This window comes from Sus scrofa, chromosome 15 (genome assembly GCF_000003025.6).
Source record: "Sus scrofa isolate TJ Tabasco breed Duroc chromosome 15, Sscrofa11.1, whole genome shotgun sequence".
In the NCBI taxonomy this organism is placed as follows: domain Eukaryota; kingdom Metazoa; phylum Chordata; class Mammalia; order Artiodactyla; family Suidae; genus Sus; species Sus scrofa.
The window spans coordinates 58834168-58855092 of record NC_010457.5 but is presented as its reverse complement, the minus strand read 5'-3'; the positions used below and the strand labels follow the sequence as shown (position 1 = coordinate 58855092).

The 20925-nt window shown below is 47.5% G+C and overlaps 1 long non-coding RNA gene across 1 annotated transcript in view; it reads left to right on the top strand.

The window, feature by feature from the left end:
- Positions 490-20925, top strand: part of LOC106506245 — a 32091-nt gene continuing 11655 nt past the window's right edge. The window contains exons 1-2 of the long non-coding RNA XR_002339493.1: positions 490-618; positions 1808-1918. This is a non-coding gene — a long non-coding RNA (uncharacterized LOC106506245). The remainder of the gene's footprint in view (positions 619-1807; positions 1919-20925) is intronic.

The following is a 20925-nucleotide window of genomic DNA, read 5'->3' as shown; positions in this document are numbered from 1 at the left end:
ATAGTTTCCTGCTCCCCAGAGAAAACCAATTTTCAACAGTTCTTTTGATGTTATGTTCACAACACTAAATAAAATGCTTCCATAGCTAACTTTTGATTTTCCAGTTCTGGGCATTATTCTTTTACTTCTTACCATGGAAAGTGGAGAATTACTTTTCTGTCACACTCATTCCAGGCAACACCACACACACACATATTCCAACACTTTCCATCCCCCATTATCAGCAGCATAGTTACATCCTAATTCTGCATGGATTGAGAATAGGGAAGTTCCCACACTCCTAGGAAAAGACCCATTGTCCTGTAGTCATGGTAACAAATAACATCAGACCCGGTTTTAGACTTTTTCAATGGTTAGACAACAGCTGACTTCAATGAACATGCTTTGCAGCCAACCAGTCAGTGTTAGCCGCTAGCTGAAACTCAGCCAATCAGAGATGGACACACTCAATTAGGCAGCCTCTTTGTGCCAGCCAATCGACCATATTGTGTCTCATCCAGTCACTTTTCAGGGATGACAAAAATACATCACTGCCAGTCTGGATGGCTAGCCAATCCCTGCAGCCCTAGCTTTGTGCTCTGTGAGACTGCCTGAACAGCAAAGCTCTCCTCTGCTCAGGTGAGCAGTAAATTCAGCTTTGTGGTTTATTTTAGGGTTGAAGAATAGCCTCATCATCTTTGACAAGATGAACATTCAGTATTTACCATGTGACTGTGCTAAGGCTTTTCACAGGGAAACCCTTTCTTGCATAACTTTTTTGTTTTACCTGGAGTTAATGATTGCTTTGTATTTTTCATTTGCTTAGTTTTCTTTTCCTCTCTTGCATAACTGTTTTGTTTTACCCAGAGTTAATGATTGCTCTATATTTTTCATTTGCTTGGTTTTCTTTTCCTTTTTTGCACAACATTTTTTGGGGGGTTTTACCTGGAGTTAATAATTGTTCTTTATTTTACATTCTGTATATGTCCTAATTTATCCTCGAATTTCTCTCTATTGCCCATGATATAAATTTCCTCTCACTGTATTCTAATACAAAAATGTGTGAGCAGAGGGCAGGTGTGAGCCTGAGGGCAGGTTTGAGCCTAAGGGCAGGTGTAAATAGAAGGTGGTATGAGCTGGCTCTAGCCCACATCAGCACATCTTCCTGTCTTTCCTTTCCCATCTCACTCTACCTCCCTCCTGTTGGGGTCCCTGCTCCTTCCACTCAGAACCTGGTCTCAGGGACTGCCTCTGTGAGAACTCAATCTAAATAGCAAATGTATCTCCAGAAGGGACTATGGAGATTGCCTTTTTTTTTTTTTTTTGCTTTTTAGGGCTGAACCAGCAGCATACGGAAGTTCCTAGGTTAGGGGCCAAATCGGAGCTGCAGCTGCTGTCCTACACCACAGCCATAGCATCTGTGACCTACTCTGCAACTCACAGCAATGCCCAATCCTTAACCCACTGAGCGAGGCCAGGGATTGAACCTCTATCCTCATGGATGCTAGTCGGGTTCATAACTCACTGTGCCACAATGGGAAGTCCGAAATTGTCCATTTTTAAGATGAGGAAACAGAGGCCCAGAGAGGCGAGGTGGCTAGGCATGGGTCATTCTCCATCACCATTTCAGCTGTGTGGAGTTTGGGGTCACACCCAGGACCAGAAGACCCAGATGTGCTCTCACATGCCCATGCCTGGAGACAGACCCCTTTGCAGGGGAGGTGCCGAGCAGCCCTGCAGCTGAGGGTCCCAGCAGAACAGAAGGTGAAGAATGTGGCTTCAAAGGGTGAGGCAGCCGGGGTTCAAAATTCTCCCTTTGCCTTTCTAGGGCAACCCAGGAGGTCACTTACATCAGCAGCCTCTCCATCCGCATAAGGTAGTGATGGTGATTCTGACCCAGAGAACCTTCCGGAGACCTCAGCTTAGAGCCCAGCACACAGTAAGTTTTCCCAGAGAGATGATGCAGACGTATGGCGATGAGGATACTGGGTAGAGGCCGTCACAGCATTCTCCAGGTAAACCCGGCTCCCTTGTCTGTAAAGTGGGAGCAAGAAGCAGGCCAGCAGGTGGCTAGGAGAGTGCGCACGCGCACGGTAACTTAAGGGATGAAGGTGGGCCCTCTGCTGGCAGGCAGTCTGAGGGGCTGCCACGTCCCACATGCTCTGGGGCCAGGGTTGTCCTGGACCCTGGAGGTGAAGGTTATCCCTCCATGACCAGTCCTCACCCAGGTCCTCTGAGGAGAAGTGGGCTTGAGCACAGAGTCACCTCAGGCACAGAGCCATCTCGACGATAGAAGGATGGTGGCACCGTGGACTGATGACTGCTGCTGGTCAACATAGGAAGGGAACGGGGGTGGGGGATGGGGGCTAGATTGGACTTTTGTACCACACATTTGCAGATCATAAAATTGTATTTTGAGAAAGTATTTTCATCCAATTCCCCCTTGTTCTGTTTCCAGGTAAAAAAAGAAATTATTGGTTAATTTGAACTTTTACACTTTTATCAAGGCTCATTATCAAAGGTTTGCCGTTGGAATTTGTAGGATTTAAAAAAAAATCAAATGGAATGACAGCCTTTTGAGATGAAGCCATTCTGGACAGAGAGGCAGGCTCTTCCGGGTGCCCTGCCCTGGGATGAGAAGGACTTGGGCTCCCCTTGTGGCCAAGGGCCCTCCTGTCACAGAGACTGTCCCCAGCTCCTGAGGACTCTCTGAGTCTAGCCTGCTCTGTGGTCACTGCGTGGCGGTGGATCAGCCCAGGATGGGAGGTGGTCAGGTTCCCGCAGCCCTCTCCCTGCTCTCAGAGGCCCTTTGGCTTCTCTGGGACAGTCCCCTTTTCTGTTGAATGGGCCCTATCACCATCCTGAGTGGTTATTGGTTAATTTGAACTTTTACACTTTTATCAAGGTTGTGAGGATTCGGGGAAATCACAAGCAATAGCTTGCAGCTCAGCTGGCACAGGGTGGGCATGTGGAGTCACAGTTCCCTTTGTCTCTTGTCAAACCTCTGTAGATTTTATTGAGCACCTACTGTGTGCACACCCCTCTGCAGGCCTGGCCCCAACCCTCCAGGGTCTTGGATTTCTCCCGCTGTCATGAAGGAGAAAGTGCAGGGTGATGCTGACAAGAACCCACCTACACAAGTGACTCCTACCTGCAGGCACTCTTCTCAGTGTCTATGTGAATTATGTTACTGAAGCTTCCCGATAGTCTTTCCCCCATTTTATAAGGAAATTGAGCATTGGGAGAGTAACTCACCTGAGGCCCCAAGGGTCAAGTGACAGAATCAGGATTCAAACTTGGGGCCACTCTCCTAAGTACCTCTCTGCACCTCCTGGTGCCAAAGAGACTGGTCCAAGCATGTGTGCTAATTATGTTAAGCGGAGGGAAGGTTTGGGACTGAACTCATGTGGGAGGCCCCCATAAGGATGGGTGGATAGGTGGATGGTCTGTGGGGAGTAACTTCACAGGTAGATGGGTAGCGGCTGAGGGGACAAAGACACTTTCTGCCTCAGAAAGCCTTCTTCCAACTCAGATGCTCTTTCTTGTGAATTCAGAGATGCTTTCCTGCATTGCTCATTTACACTGTAAACATGTCTCAGCTTCATTCTGATACAGGGATGGCAGGATTAGACTCTGGTGAGGGCTCTTCCTGTCTGTGGAGGAGACAGACCTAAGCAGATGGACATGGTGTGATGTGTTGGGAACTATGACACTGGAAAACGAGGGGTTGTAGGAGCAGAGTCTAAGGAAGAATACTCAGTCCAGATATGGAGAGGGGCAGGGAGCCTCCTGCAGGAGGTGACATTTGGAATGAGCCATCAGGGATGGGGAGATGTGGGGAAGGGGATGTGGGCTCAAGATTTGAGGTAAAGGAATTCCTGCCATGGTGCAGTGGGTTAAGAATCCAACTGCAGTTGGCTCAGGTCGCTGGGGAGATGCTGGTGAGATGGGGGAGATGGCCCTAGGCAGTGGGTTAAAGGATCTGGCATTGCTGCAGCTGCAGAGTAGATCTCAGTTGCTCAGTTGTGGCTTGGATTCAGTCTCTGGCTGGGGAACTTCCATATGCCACAGACGCTGCCTTAAAAAGAAAAAAAAATGGTAGATGCAAACTATTACATTTGGAATGGATGAGCAATGGGGTCCTACTGTACAGCACTATGACCAATTTCTTGGGGTAGAACATGATGTAAAATGGTATGAGAATAGGAATGTAATACATATGTATGACTGGGTTATTATGCTGTACAGCAGAAATTTATACAACGCTGTAAATCAACTATACTCTAAAAAAAAAAAAAAAAGAAAGATTTGTTGGGGCAGTGTCAGGTGTAAGATCAGGGGTAGCCTGAGAGGTGTGCCTATTGGGAGGATTTTGCCCATGCTCTGGTTGAGGCAGCGGAGGTGGAAGGAAAGAGTAGGGGCCCTAACACGTTATTGAAGGACAAGAGCTAAGCTGGATAACTAACACTACCCAATTTTAAGACTTAAACTCTAAAGTATATTAAACAAGACCGTATCAGTAACAGGAAGATAATATGGAAAATCCCTCAACATTTGGAAACTAAACATTACATCCATATGCAAAAAAGAAAAAAAGAACTTTCATTCATATGTCACACCACACTACAAAATTAATTCAAAGAGGGTGGTAGGTTTAATTGTAAAACCTAAAGTGATAAATCTTCAAGAAAGCATTGGAGAAAGTCTTTGTAGCTTTGGGCTGAGGAAAAATTATTTCTTATACATGACACCAAAAAGCACAATGAGTAAGAGGAAAAAAAATGTATATTTGACTTCATTTTTTATTTATTTCTTTTTTGGCTGTCCTCGCTGCCTATGAAGTTCCCTGGCTAGGGGTCGAATCAGAGCTGCAGCTGCCAGCCTACAGCCATAGCAACGCGGGATCTGAACCATGTCTGTGACCTACACTGAAGCTTGTGGCAATGAAGATCAGAGCTGAGTAGTATTCCATTGTGTGTGTGTGTGTGTGTATGTATACATATCTGAAACCTACAGAGCTCATAGCAACACTGGATCCTTAACCCACTGAACAAGGCCAGGGATGGAACCTGAATCCTCATGGATACTAGTTGGGTTCTTAATCTGCTGAGCCACAATGGGAACTCCTACTTTTTTTAAAAAACAAATTTTATTGGAGTATAATTGACTTACAATGTTGTGTTAGTTTCAGGTGTACAACAAAGTCAATATACATATATCCATCTTTTTCAGATTCTTTCCCCATATAGGTTATGACACATAACCTATTGAGAAGATTTCCCTGTGCTATACAGTAGGTCCTTGTTATCTATTTTATATATAGCAGTGTGTATATGTCAATCCCAACCCCCTAATTTATCCCTCCTCCTATCCACATTTCCCCTTGGGTATCCATTAATTTGGTTTCAAAATCTTTGAGTCTGTTTCTGCTTTGTAAGTTCTTTTGTATCACTTTTTGTTAGATTCACAAATTAGTGATTTCATATTATATTTATCTTTCTCTGTCTGACTTACTTCACTTAGTATGAGAATCTCTAGGTCCATCCATGTTGCTGCAAATAGCATTATTTCATTTTTTTTGTGGCTGAGTAATATTCCACTGTAGGTTGCACTTTTAGGACTTTCCTACCCTAAGGCAAGGGAGCTGGCTTTATATTCTCCTGCACCCCATTGCCCCAGGGCCACCCAGGGGATTTGGACCTCTGGCATTTCTGGCCCCTGGGATGCAGTAAAGTGGCTCTGCAGCCCCTGACGGAAAAATACTCTCAGGCTTGGGAGGGGAGCCCATGTGGGTGGGACACTTGGAATGGACATTCCTGGACAGCCTCTCTGTTTTACTTTCTTTCTCTTTTTTGGTCTGCCCTATTTTCTTTTTTCCCTGCCTTTTCTTACCAGGAGATGTTCTTGAGTTTTTATTCCATTACTTCTACTAACTTTAAAATTTTTATATCATTATTTATTTATTTATTTATTTATTTAATTTACTTATTTGCTTTTGAGGGCAGCCGCGGCATATGGGAGTTCCCAGGTTAGGGGTCAAATCAGAGCTGCAACTGCTGGCCTACACCACAGCCACAGCAATGTGGGATACCAGCCATGTCTGCAACCATGGGTGCGACCCTAAAATAAAAAGAAAAAAAAATTCTGCAATGTAAATTGGGTTGATTCTTCACTTTCCGCACTGTTAGCTTAGGCATTGCCTTCTTGTTGTTTACTTTTCACTGCTGGCATGCTGCAGTTTGATGTGGGATCTCAGTTCCCAGACCACCGATAGAACCTGGGCGGCAGTGGTGAAATCCCTGAATCCTAACCTTTAGGCCACCAGGAACCTCTTGCTTTACACTTTTTTTTTTTTTTTTTAATACGACTCCTGACAACATCCCTTCTTTATTTTTTTATTTTTATTTTTTAAATTATTTTTGTCTTTTTGCTATTTTTTGGGCTGCTCCCGCGGCATATGGAGGTTCCCAGGTTAGGGGTCGAATCGGAGCTGTAGTCTCCAGCCTACGTCACAGCCACAACAACGCAGGATCTGAGCCGCGTCTGCAACCTACACCACAGCTCACGGCAACGCCGGATCGTTAACCCACTGAGAAAGGGCAGGGATCGAACCCGCAACCTCTTGGTTCCTGTCGGATTCGTCAACCACTGCGCCACGACGGGAACTCCTGCTTTCCACTTTTAAAATTGTTTTCTTGTTGCATCTTCTCCGGCTCCCTTTGTCGTTATGAATGTATGCATTTTTGTTTGTTTGTTTGTTTTTTGTCTTTCCATATGCACTGTGGCATATGGAAGTTCCCAGGATAGGGGTCAAATCAGAACTGCAGCTGCCCGCCTACACCACAGCCATAGCAATGCAGGATCCAGGCTGCATCTGTGACCTATGCCACAGCTTTCGGCAACGCCAGATCCTTAACCCACCGAACGAGGCCAGGAATTGGACTACTGGATACTTGTCTGTTCATAAGTCACAGAGCTACAACAGGAACTCCTGATTTTTAAAAATTTTCACTTAAAAAAAAAAGTTGGGATGGGTTTGGGAGGAGGTGAGTTTGGTTTGTGTGCTCAGTTAGGCATTTTAGGTCAGAATTCTCCCTGTCTACTTGTCCACCAGAGGCCAGCCAGCTGCTGGGAGAGCATGGGGGTCATGCGTGCTGTGTCTCTGGAGTGGCAGGTTCAAGGCAGCTGTTTTCTCTCTGTGAGCCAAGTAGGTCCAGTGGCAGCCTGGGCCTCCAGGGCCAGGAAAGGGCTGTGTGGTCCCCTTTTGATGGTGTCTACACTTGACGCTAGTAGAGGGATACCTCTAGCCAGGGGGAGGGAGGTGGGGTGGAGAATGGTCTGAACAGTAGGAATGGTTCAGAGACTCCCCAGGAGGGGGCTGCAGAAGGTTATGTAGTGATCCAGTGCCCTCAACTGCAGACCACAAGCCCACGTATATACGTAGTTGGTGCTTCTTGGTCAATACTTGCGTGTCCCCTCGTCTTCTCACTTATTTCTCACAATAGCCTCATGAGTTTGGTACAGTTACTCCCATTTATTTTATTTATATTTAAATTTTTTTTAATTATAGTTGATTTACAATGTTTTGTCAATTTCTGCTCGTACAGCAAAGTAACGCAGTTACACATTTTATGCACATTCTTTTTTTTTCACATTGTCCTCCATCATGTTCCATCACAAGTGATTAGATAGAGTTCCCTGTGCTGTACAGCAGGATCTCACTGCTTATCTACTCCAAATGCAATAGTTTGCATCTGCTAACCCCAAACTCCCAGTCCTTCCCACTCCTTCCCCCTTGGCAACCACAAGTCCGTTCTCCATGTCCATGAGTTTGGTTTTTTTTCTGTAGATAGGTTCATTTACGTTGTATATTAGATTCCAGATATAAGTGATATCTCATATTAAGTAAAGAGACTCTCATACTAAGTAAAGTAAGTCAGAAACAGTTACTCCCCTTTAAGATGAGGAAGTTCTGGCTAAGACATGTGGGCCAATATGTGTCTAATGGTACAGATCTGGGAAGTGTAAGTGCCATCGTCCTAATTTCACATTCAGAGTTTTGCACCATCTTGGAAACAACTTAGAGGCATTGGCTGCACCACAGTAGTGGGGGTGGGTTTTCATGGGTGGGATTGTAATAGATGGTGGAGAGGGATGTCCTATGATTTTAGGCACTTTACCCAACTCTTCTGTGTTATCCTTGTGGTCAGCATTTATTCTCTGGCTGAAGAAACATTCAGAAAGGGAGGTATTTTTGAAAAGAAAACAGTGATTGCTGGGAGCCTATGATGGGTTATTAAAACCAAGTCATGGCCTCATGACATTCAGAATCACTGGGCAGATATACTAAACAGGATACTGGTGCTCTTTTTTTTCCTTCTTTTTTTCTTCCTTCTTTTCTTCCTTCCTTTCTCTCTCTTTCTTTCCTTCTTTCTTTTTGGCTTTTTAGGGCGACATTTGCAGGAAATTCCCAGGCTAGGGGTTGAAGCAGAGCTACAGCTACCAGCCTATGCCACAGCCACAGCAACTTGGGATCTGAGCTGCGTCTGCTACCTACACCACAGCTCATGGCAACGCCAGATCCTGAACCCACTGAGTGAGGCCAGGGATCGAAACTGCATCGTCATGGATCCTAGTTGGGTTTGTTAACCGCTGAGCCATGAAGGGAAATCCAGAGACCTGGTGCTCTTAAATAAAGGTCATTGTGAATTCTATAAAACATGTGATAGCTTTTTAAATTATGTTACTATGGACAAAAATGGGAACACGGGCCTGAAGGAGGTGACCTCAGTGAGGTGGGCAGAGCTCCATGCCCTCTGCCTGAGTGAGGAGTCTTGTTCTGCTCAGAGGCATTTTCTACACTGAAGCTGCAGCTTGTGTCTGTGATTGCTCATTTTAATCAATGACCTAAATCATGGCAGGCTCACTTGTACTGTGTAGATGGAAAAAAAAACAGGGAAAAGAGTTACAATGTTTTTTGTTTGTTTGTTTTTTGGTCTTTTGTCCTTGTTTAGGGCTGCACCAGCGGCATATGGAAGTTCCCAGGCTAGGGGTCTAATTGGAGTTATAGCTGTCGGCCTACGCCACAGCCACAGCAATGCCAGATCCGAGCTGCATATGCAACCTACACCACAGCTCAGGACAACTCCGGATTCTTAACCCACTGAGCGAAGCCAGGGATTGAACCCAAAACCTCATGGTTCCTAGTCGGATTCTTTTCTGCTGCGCCACAGCAGGAACTCCCAAGAGCTACTATGTTGAATGAGGGGTTCCCAGGGGTACTAGAAGGTGACTGCACCAGGAAGGTAGGTCTCTAAAGCAGGGTTATAGGCCTGACTGTGCCCATATGGAAGCTAAGGCATGGTTTATCATGGGGCTTGGAGGCAGGGATTATGACGTGAAATGTAAACTTTCCCAGAATGTTTAAGGTATTTTATAATCAATCCTGCTGCTTAGATGACAGACATCCTCCTCAGGGTCTCAGAGGACTTAATTTAGAGGGTTCTTGATGAGTCTTTTTTTTTTTTTTTGTCCTTTTTAGGGTCGAACCCACGGCATATGGAGGTTCCTAGGCTAAGGGTTGAATTGGAACTCTAGGTACTGGCCTATACCACAGTCACTGCCACACAGGATCTGAGCCATGTCTGCAACCTACACCACAGCTCATGGCAATGCCAGATCCTTAACCCGCTGAGTGAGGACAGGGATCGAACTTGTGTCCTCATGGATACCAGTCAGATTCATTTCCTCTGAGCCATGGCAGGAACTCCATGATGGGTCTTCTTTCACACTCACCACCTACTCACTTTTCCATTAGCCCACTTGAACATGTCTCCATTGCCATCTATTCACCAATCTACCCACTCATTACCCGTGACCCAACTACCTATCCATCTAGCTACACAATCATAATCCACCCATCTATCCAACTACCCGTCCATTATCTATTACTACTCTATCCATCCATGCATTCATCCACCCACCAATCTACCCACCCACCTGTCTATCTACCTTCTCACCAAATCACTCATCCATGCATCTTCCCACCAACCCACCCACCAACCCATGTACTTATCCATCTACCCATTAACCCACCCACCCACCTCCATTCATCCATACGCACCCTCTGACCCACCAACCCACTCACCCATCCATCTTCCTACTGACCCACTCACCCACCTGTCCATCTACCCATCCTCCTAAATACAGTGTCCACCATGTGTTTGCTCTAACTCATGCGCTGTACTAGGTGCTGCTGTGCTAACAGATTAATTAGATACAGCTCCCACTTTTAAAGAGCTCATAGCCTATTTATGGATGGGCATGTGTGTGAGAAAAAAGAGTCAAAGAGGGCACTATATAGTGTGGAAGCAAGATCAGGCTGAGGCTCTGGGCAGTTTAGGGCTCTGAAGGCTCAGACATCATTATTGCTGATAAATGGAATTCCCTTATTCCCCAGACCTAGTACTCTTCAATTCTTCCTCTTTATACCACCCTTGCTTTCCCCGGACCCGCCCCTCCCTTTTCTAGAATTATGAGAGCTGACAACAGCCAAGGGTCAGGGGAGAATAAGTGAATTTCCTGCTTGTAAATCAAAATCCCTCCCAAGAGCACAGACTAGACTATTCTTTGCAGCTTCACTCTGATTGGTAGCCATTTAACTGGATAACGCATTCATTTATTGCCACTTGACCATTTTGTATTGAAATATATGTACAAACTTAAAGTGTCAACGATTTGCTTGCAAACATCAAAGGTAGGAAAAGAAAATGAAATTGGGCATATTAGATTATTTTGTATTGAATTCAATGTCTGCAGCCTCCCATTTTTCTCCATCTCCTGCCTTTTGGACAAAACAATTTACATGACTTTTGCTGGAAATGTTATTTAGTATCAAAATCTGTGGGCAAAACCCAGCTGTAGTGATCCTTCCCGTACTAGCAGATGGTGAAATGTTGAGCAGGGCTGCTGCTGAGCTGCTGCTGGGGTGGCTGTGCCCCTAATTGTTTCTCATGCCCCACACCTCGGTGCAGAGGTGGGAACAAATGCACAAACGCACACATGCGCCGTAAACATGCACATGCCACAGGCTTATGCCTATACACATGTGCATATGTGCACATGCAGACGTGATGGACCAAAGTCACTGCATCGCAACTGTGGGATTAAAATTACAAATTATTTATTTTTCTTTCTGGCCACAGGCATGGCATATGAAAGTTCCCAGGCCAGGCATTGACTCCGAGCCACATCTGCCACCTACACCACAGCTGCAGTAATGTAGGATCCTTAACCCATTGCACCACAGTGGGAACTCCAAAAGAATGAGTAATTAACGTCTAGAGGAGGTCAGGCTTGTCTGTAAAAGCTGCCTAAGCTTGAGAACATCACAGGAGGGCTTCTGGGTTCTTCCTTAGGAGGGCTTCAGGGGTGATGATGCCCTGACTTGGGTGTAGGCGGATCAAGGGCCATGGGAAGATGTGGCCCACTCAGTGCTGAGGCTCTCCCTTACCGCCCCACCACGTGGAGGCATGCACAGACCCACATCCAGTTGCCTGTGTCTGGGAGGGTTGTCCCCATCCAGGCAGCTGTGCAGACACCACCTCCCCTGCCCCCAGTGCCTGAGTCTGTGCAGCTAGGACTCCTCTTTTCTCTCTGTGTGGCCTTTGCACCCATTCCAGGCAGCCTTCCTGCTTTCCTCCAAGTTCAACCCCTCAGCATCCTTACCTTTCCTCTCCTACCACTCCCTTTGGCCAAATGATTCCTCTTCTACCCCAGGCTCCATCCAGTCACAAGATCATGTGATCCCTATTAATTTTAAATCTTTTCTGGAGTTCCCAGTGTGGCTCAGTGGGTTAAGAACCCAACATAGTGTTGATGAAGATGCAAGTTCAATCCCTGGCCTTGCTCAGTGGGTGAAGGATCCAGCGTTGCTGCAAACTGTGTCATAGGCTTGCAGCTGCAGCTCCAATTCAACTTGTAGCCTGGGAATTTCCATATGCTGCAGGCGTGGCCGTAAAAAGAAAATAATATATATATATATTATTATTTTTTTTAATTTAGGGCTTCACCTGTGGCATGTGGAAGTTCTCAGTCTAGGGGCCAAATCAGAGTATCTGCTGGCCTACACCACAGCCACAGTGATACCAGATCTGAGCCTCATCTGTGCCACAGCACACGGCAATGCTGGATTCTTAACCCACTGAGCAAGGCTAGAGATTGAACCCGCAAACTCATGGATACTAGTTAGGATTTTTTTTTTCGTCTTTTTGTCTTTTTGCTATTTCTTGGGCCGCTCCCGTGGCATATGGAGTTTCCCAGGCTAGGGGTCGAATCAGAGCTGTAGCCACTGGCCTGCACCAGAGCCACAGCAATGCAGGATCCGAGCCGCGTCTGCAACCTACACCACAGCTCATGGCAATGCCTGATCCTTAACCCATTGAGCGAGGCCAGGGATTTAACCTGAAAACTCATGGTTCCTAGTCGGATTCATTAACCACTGTGCCACGATGGGAACTCCACTAGTTAGGATTGTTACCACTGAGCCACAATGGGAACTACAAAAAAATTTTTAAATCTTTAAAAAAAATTGCCTTCATAGGAAAGTTTACCTGGCATGGTAGAATAACATATAGGCCAAGACATGGACTATTTAAGTTCTTGCTGGCTTTGTATCTACCTGGTGTGTAGCTTCGTTCAAGGCCCTATGTGGGTCTTTGTTTCTCTATCTGGTAAATGGGTATAATTCTGGCTGTGCTTATGTCATCATGTTTTATGAGAATCACATGAGAGAATGAATATGAAAACAGTCTGCTCAGTTAAACCACACTCTAGAGCCGTGATTAAATGTGGGCCCCAGGCTTCCACCCAATTTGCTGGCTGTGTAACTCTGGCAGTTTGCTCAGTGTCCCTGATCTTGGGATTCCTCCTCTGTAATACTTCAGAGGATTGTTGTGATGAGGGATGGGGGACATAACAGTTAATTGTGACCGGTAGCCACATGATTTCCTTGGGCCCTGCTGCATCATCCTGAGCCCTCAGTGGCTTATTTTTAAAAAGACATTAAAGTGTGTGGAAGTAAGATGTTTGAGAAAATGTGATTACTTTATGAATCAGGAAAAATTCAGAAAATCTGGGGTCTTGTAGGGGAATCCCAGAAAAGGGGAATGGGGTCCCTTCTTCCATGTGGCATCTCCTGTGCTCCTCTGGGGCACAAGGAACAGGAAGGAGGTGGGGAGAGGTTCTCAGAACCAGCCACTTGGGATCTGGGGCCCAGGGGGCCTGCACCTCTTCCCAGCACTGCCCAGTCGGTCCTCTGGCTCCTGTTACCAGAGCAGGGTGTGCCTGAGCAGGCAGGTGGTTGTGCAGGGCCCCTCGGTCACTCCCACTCGTCTTGCCAGTGCTCCCGCCGCTGACCCAGGCAGTGACCGGTCCTCCGTCTCTCCTCCCACCCTCCTCAGCCTCTGCTCTGTCCCTCTCTGTCGCCTGCAGGAAGCTGGTCTAATGAGGTGCACTTTGCTGCCTGCTAGGGTGGGCAAAACTGCTCTGTCAGCATTTCTTCAGTTTCTAATAAACCACAGAAAAATTCCCTGCAGACAAAAGCTTGGCGCAGAGGTCCTCAGCTTAGAAAGGAGTTTCCTCTTGAAGTTAGCATGAAGTCAGTTTCCAGGGCTGTCCCCTACCCCACGGTTTCCTTTGGGGGAAGGATGTGGAGGCTAAGGAAGGAAGAGGGCAGGAGATGGCCACTTGAAAATTTCAGGCCTGCCTTCCCTTCCCCCACCTCCCTGTCTCTCCTCCCTGCCACCGCATTCACAGGGTCTGTGGCTGCTGTGGCGTTACTGTTCAAAAACCTGGGGACTCCATTACCACACTGTCTGCCAGAGCATGGCATTTTGTTGGTGCAAAATGTTTCAGTCCCTGAGATGGCATACCTGACATGTGTGGCTTCTTTACACCTTGCTACCTTGTTCTGGCTGAGTGCCATGGAGTTTCTGGAGTCACCTGGGCCTGGGCTATGTTTCCAGATCTTCCTTTTAGTAGATTGAGGACATGAAGATTTCCACACAATTGATGCCCAATAAATGCCCAATAAATGCCCACAGTATTGCCCAGACTCCCATGTGTCTCTGAAGCTTCTCTAGTGTGTTCAGAGAGGCCTTATACACATCCCCCTCTTTTTTTTTTTTTTTTTTTTTTTTTTTTTTGCCTTTTTTGGCTGCATCTGTAGCACGTGGAAATTCCTGGGCTAGGGATCGAATCTGAGCCACAGCTGTGACCTATGCCACAGCTGTGGCAATGCCGGATCCTTAGCCCACTGTGCCACAGCAGGAACTCCCACACACCCTTCCTTTCAGGCATTGCACCATCATTAGGAAATGACCCATAAAGTCTGAGATAGCATCCAAGATAAATACAGCTAGACATTGATTAAATGGTGGTAATGTTTTATTGTGTAATCACTGCAGTTGGGGGAGAGCTGAGCTTCATTCTGACTCAGCAGAGGTGACTTATGGGGCTCTGAAGGGAGAATGGAGGAGTAGGGAGGGGGTGAGTGTAGTCTGAGCAGAGTCAAGTGAAAAATCACAAGAAGCAGGTGAGAGACTGGTCAGTGTTGGTTCTGTGTCTGAAAACTGGTGCTCATCACATTAGGCTTCCCTCCCACAGAGACTGGGACAAGGGCCCTGTCCTTCCTGATGATTACATTTTAAATTTATCTTATTTTTAATTGAAATATATTAAATATTATTGATTTATAATAATTGTGTTAGTTTCAGGTATACAGCACAGCGATATATATATATATGTATGAATTCTTCTTGCCTTACATGTTATTACAAAATATTGGTATTGTCCCCTTTGCTATACAGGAGGTCTTTGTTGTTTATCTATTTTATATATGGTAGTGTGTATATGTGAATCCCAGATTTCTAACTTATCCCTCCCCCCACACTCCTTTTCCCTTTGGGAACCATAAGTTTGTTTTCTATGCCTTTGAGTCTATTTCTGTTTTGTAAATAAGTTCATTTATACCATATTTTAGATTCCACATGTAAGTGATATCATCTCATATTTGTCTTTCTCTCTCTGACTTACTTCACTTAGTATGAGAATCTCTAGGTGCATCCAAGTTGCTGAAAATGGCATTATTCCCTTCTTTTTTTATGGCTGAGTAGTGTTCCATTGTGTATATATACCACATCTTCTTTCATTTTAAAGTCCTGGTTCCAGGTCCTTGAAAAAGACATTCCTGGGTGGCAGGAGACACATCTATCTCAATGGAAGGATGGACGGAGGAAGGATTTACGGTTTTAAGTTTTATAAAAGAGCTGGGGTTCAGGAGCCCACAGTCAGATATTGGCTGAAACAAATGGCAGATCCTTTTGGTGGCACTAAGACTTCTTTAGCAGCATTTTTAGGAGACAGGTCATGATCTTAGACTCCTAGAAGCCACACTGGTGTTTGTTCAGTTTTCTTAGTGTGCATGTGGAAGGGTGGAGGAAATCATTTATGTTGAAAGTTGCAGTTCATTTTTAAGTTTTATTGAAGTATAGTTGATTTGCAATGTTGTGGTAATTTCTGCTGTACAACAGAGCGATTTAGTTACACATGTGCACATATCTATTCTTTTTCTGATGCCATATAGACTACCACAGGATATGGAGTAGATTATCCTGTGCTATACACAATGTATCATTGTTGGCCCATCATTCCATACACCTCAGTGTGCACGGGCCAGTTCTTTTCAGCCCAGGTGGAGGACTGGTCAGAATGGGCACAGAGGAGCCTGGCTAGAGTCATTCAGGAGAGAGCAGTGTTGTCAGCAGGAGGCCAGGGGTTGTTGCTCTTGTCTTACCGAGGAGCAGACTGAGGCTGGGAGGTACTTGCCCCAGGCACACACGAATGATCTAAAGTCAGAGTACCTCCCAGCCTAGGTTTGCACCTCTGTACAGAAACGCATATGGCCATTCCATCCGATCCTCAAAGGAAGGGTAATGGATGTTTGCCCACCAGGTGGTGAGCCACCTGTGCCTGGTTCTCCGAGGGCAAGGAAGGATTGTCCAACTCAGCCTCCACGCACAGGCTGGTGTTCTCTCTGGTCTGGGTTGCCCCACTTCACTGGTGAGCAGATCGCTGTGGAGCTGACCTGAAGGATCTTGAGCCCAGTTGGGCCATGTTTTGCAAGAGGAATGGGCAGTGCACTTGGCTCTAGCACGCTGGGGCCTCCTGCGTATGGTGGGTGCTTCTGTGGCTGGAGCCCCGGCACTGCTTTCTGGAAGCTCTGTGATGGTGAGGGTGCAGTCTCCTCCACTATGGCTTCCAGCATTTCCTGAGGGTTCCTTCGGGTCCTGTTCTCAATCTGAGGTGCTTTCTCCTTGCTCTGCTAACCTTTACACCAGCACCCACACAGCTGGATGTGCAGTACAGGGCCAGGTGTGTGTGCTGGAACAAAGCTGCCCCTGCGATGGGGGGAGTGGGAGGGCCGGCTGAAATGGAGAGCAGGGGTAACACTCAAAGTCAAAAGGGGGTCCCGGCTGGAGGCAGACACAGAGGCCGTGCCCACGAGGGGCAGGTCCAGTGGGGAAGTGTGGGGTCCCAGACACAGGAGGGTGGGAGGGCCAGAGCAGAGGGGGACTGGGGACAGATGAGAGAGTGCTCGGTGAAGGTGCCTCACAGGTTGGACCCCAGGACTGGGCGAAGGGGGTCGCAGTCTGTCACCAGGACATGGTCCAGGGTCAGGTTCTCAAAAGATGATCAGCTGAAGGGAAATTAAGAACATATCAGGCTTCCATCAACAGAAGAGCTGGACTGGCTGGGGGAGGGGGTGGTTCCGGAGGCTGGCCTTTCCTGGTTGGCAGGAGTGCCTGAAACTGCCTCAGCTCTCCCATGTCAGAGTGGTCTCATCTGGTGCTGAGTGCTTTCCTGCTCTGGATCCACTGATAGGATGTTCCTGGAACTCCAGGGACTTTCCGAAGGAACCCCCGGGGGCCCGCTGTTTGGGTCAGGGGCATAGGGGGAGAAGGGGGCATCAAATTCATGCTGGGTTTTATCCTTCATTATTCCTTCTGGATCATTAGTCCTGGGAAGGGGGGTGGGGGGTAGGGAGAACTGAATTTGTTATTCCTTTTCTTTTTCTTTTCTTTTAGGGCAGCATCTGCTGCATATGGGAGTTCCTGGACTAGGAGTCGAATCTGAAGAGCAGTGGCTGGCCTATGCCACCGTCATAGCAATGCCAGATCCCAGCCATATCTGCGACCTACACCACAGCTTGTGGTAACGCTAGATCCTTAACCCACTGAGCGAGACCTGGAATTGAACTCATATCCTCATGGGTACTAGTAAGGTTCTTAACCTGCTGGGCCACAGTGGGAACACTGATTCCTTTGCTTTTCAGTGCAGGGGGCCCAGGCAGCCTAGGTCTCCTCCTTGAGGCCTCACTTTTGGGGCAAGTCACCAGCTCCAGGCCTTCCAGGCCATACCTCACACGGACCAGTTTCTTATGGGTAAGAAGCAGTGGTGCCAGCCAGTTCTGTGCACAAGTGGGAGATGCCTGTCAGGGTGGGACTCTCCTTATGCTGGCATTTATACCTGCTTGAAGATGACTCATCAGAACTCCCTGAGGCATTGTTTAAAATACAGACCTAGGGACCCATCCCAGGCTTAACAACCTGCATGCAATCAAGCAGTCTCCAGGCTTAGGGGCTGGGAGAAGTGAGGGGCAGGCTCCCTCCCAGCCCTAGACTGATGCTGGCCTGGGGGTGAGGCTTGGAATCTCACCCTTGACCTCAGCCTGGCACTTAGAGGGACCCTGTCCTGGTGCTGGGGCATGCACAGAAGTCAGAGAAGCCACATCTTTCCTGGTGTGTCTCTCCAACAGGGTTCTGGCTGCTTCCAGCTCTGCCCAGTGAACATCACCCTGCCTGTCTGTATTTTTATTTTAATTTTTTTAAAGAAATTCAATAAATTTTATTCTATTTATAGTTGTACAACCATTATCACAACCTAGTTTTAGAACATTTCCATCCCAAACCCCCAGTCTACCCCCGCTAACCTGTCCCCTCTAGTAACCCTAAGTTTTTCAAAGTCTGTGAGTCTATTTCTGCTTCTTCTGTTTCTTTCTCTGTGTCTTAAAAACACCATTCCTTTTCAGAGGAAACTGTTTTGCCTTCAGCATCTGGGCCATTATTATTGTTTTTTCTTCTTTTTCCTCTTCTAGGATTCAGAAAGGAAGCTCCTCCTTCCTTTCCTAAATTGCAGCCTCCTGAGGACCATTAGTCCATGACAGGAATGGGCAGGGGCCCAGCATTTGCACATGGCTGGCTGGGGAGACAGTTTCTCAGGACCCACCTGAGACCATCACTCTGTTTCCTTCCCACATCCTGATTTCCTTCTTGTTCCAAGGCCAAAGCCACAGGTTTTAGGACCAGCTCAACATTGGCTGACTTTGGACCTTCCTGTCTCAGAAGGGGGACACCCCAAGGTCCCCCACTCCCCTCTTTGGGAGCTTGGCTTGCCATCTAGCCTCCCAGACTTGCAGTCCCAGGATCCAGGCTTCCTTCTGGGAGGGGCTTTGGGGCTGAGGCTCTGAGATGAAGGGCATGACCCACCATCAAAGCACTCAGAAGGCCAGGCCTCCTTTTCCCTGGGCACCATCAAGGGGTGGGTCTGGGCTTGGCAGGGCTGAACTCTCAGTGGGGGCACCAGCAGCCAGGGTGCCCCTTCCCCTGTGTGTTCTGTACATCTCTTCCCGGGTCTCTATGGAGAACCTGCCACCCCCTGGAGTAGGGCAGGACCATCCTCACTGCCCAGGTGAGATGTCTCTGATTCTTGGCTCAGGCAGAGGGACCAACAGGGTCGGGGCTGCAGCTTGCCCACCTGAACTTTGGTGGTCACTCAGCTTTCCCTGCTCAGACCTGGAATAACCAAAGTCTCCCCTCAGGGGCGGTGGGAGGGCTTCCTGCCCAGGATGTCAGGTCTGGGTCAGTACCCTCCCCACCTTTTTTGGTAGAAGGCATTTGGATTTGGACTGCAATCTTCTTACCAAAGCTGCCTGTTTTTGTCCTTCAGTGTCCTCTGGCTTAGCCTGGGAGGGAGGTGGTGCAGTGAGATGGAAAGAGCCCAGCCCTTGGGAGGAGGCTGACCTGAATTTGAACCCAACCCACTCTCCAGAGCAGGGGGGTTGCACGTTTTGCTCACTTGAGAGCCCTCAGCTCCTAGACCCCATGGTGGGTGCATAGCGCATGCTTGCTCAATCCCGGAAGGTGCATGAAGATGGTATTGGTATCAAAGAACAGATTGGTAAGAAACAAAAACCAAGCGCCTTTTTCCCAGGCTTCTGCCAAGCCAGCTCTCTCTCACTCTGTGTATTGATGTTTGAACCTAAATTCAGGCAGACTTAGATGCCTCCTGGGCAGCATCTCAGGAAGTGGGGGGAGGGGGGTTGGGCTGCCCTCTTCCCTCACCAATCCTAACTAAGTCCCTTCTGCCTAGTTCACAGCCAGCCTGCCCAGATTTCTTTTCTCTCTGGGTCTGGCAGAGCACACTCCTGCTATCAGGAGCACCCTTGGTGGGGGCTTGTGGGGGACAGGCTGGCCTGGGTGCCCTTGCAATGCACAGCAGCTGGACCTGTCCCCATTGCACAAGGAAAGCCCAGCTCATAGCACACATGGGCCTAACTGCTGGCACGCCAGTTTGCATTGTGGGCATATCCATGTTCTCACAGTGGTCTGTTCTGGTGATTTGCCCCCCCACCCCCCGCCCCAATATCCTCCTAAGCCACGTTTGCTCCCTACTCTGGCTCTTTGTCTCTGGAAGCTATGAGTTTGGAGCCTTTGGAAAGCGCTTAGGTTGTGAGGATAGAGCCTTCATGAATGGGATTAGTGCCTTTATAAAAGGGACCCCTGAAGTGCCCCAAATCCCTTCTGCTAAATGAGGGTCCTAGAAGTCTGTGATCCAGAAGAGGGCCCTGGCACCCTGATCTCAGACTTCTAGCCTCCAGAACTGCAAGTGATACATCTCTGCTTTTAATAAGCTGCCTGGCCAGTGGTATTTTGTTACAGCAGCCCCAAAAGTCTGAGATGGTCAGCTGCCACATCCATCATCTCTGAATCAGGCCCTACACATGTCGTTCATTTATGTTGCAGGATCTTCTGAGTGCGGAGGGTTTCAGTGACTTGAAATCTAGGACAAATGACTTTTCAAGACGCCAGATAGGCACTCTAACCTTCTAATCTTAGTGTGACTATATGCAGGATTTAATTGAGTTGTGTGGAGACAATGATAATCCAGGAGGCTTAACAAAATGCTACATGGAGGGGAATCTAAGGCAGAACTTGCTCTGAGAGCAATTTTGAATCATGGGGAGGGAGGTGATACAGGATGGGGGTGTAGTGAGGGGTCAGGGGCTAGAATACCTGGGACCCAGCCTGAAGATCCCTTTTTATGGGTCTAGTGGTGCTGGTTTGGATGGACATACTCAAACAGCATACACACAGAAAAGCTGGGGTCCTTTTTGACCAAGTGAAGTATCGTGGGTGTTTTAAACTTGTGTTTGATGGTGAAACACAGTGAATCCCAGAACCCTCTGATGATGGGTAGTTTGCTTCTCTGCAAACTGGAAGAAAGGATGGACTTTTTAAATTAATTAATTAATTATTTAATGGCTGCACCCATGGCATATGGAAATTCCTGGGCCAGGGATTGAATCCAGACCACAGCTTGCAGCTACCAGAACCTGAGCCTCTGCAGCCACCCGAGCCACTGCAGTCAGATTCTTTACCCCCTGTGCCACAGTGGGAACTCTGAAAAGGATGGATTCTTTTGACAAAGGACCACAAGCATTGCACAGGGGTTAGGAGAGGGAACTCCTCCAATGGGAATGTCAGCTTTTCCTTGGAGCATTCTTCTTAAAGCTCATACTAAGGTGGCCCCCTGGTAGCAAGGGCCTCC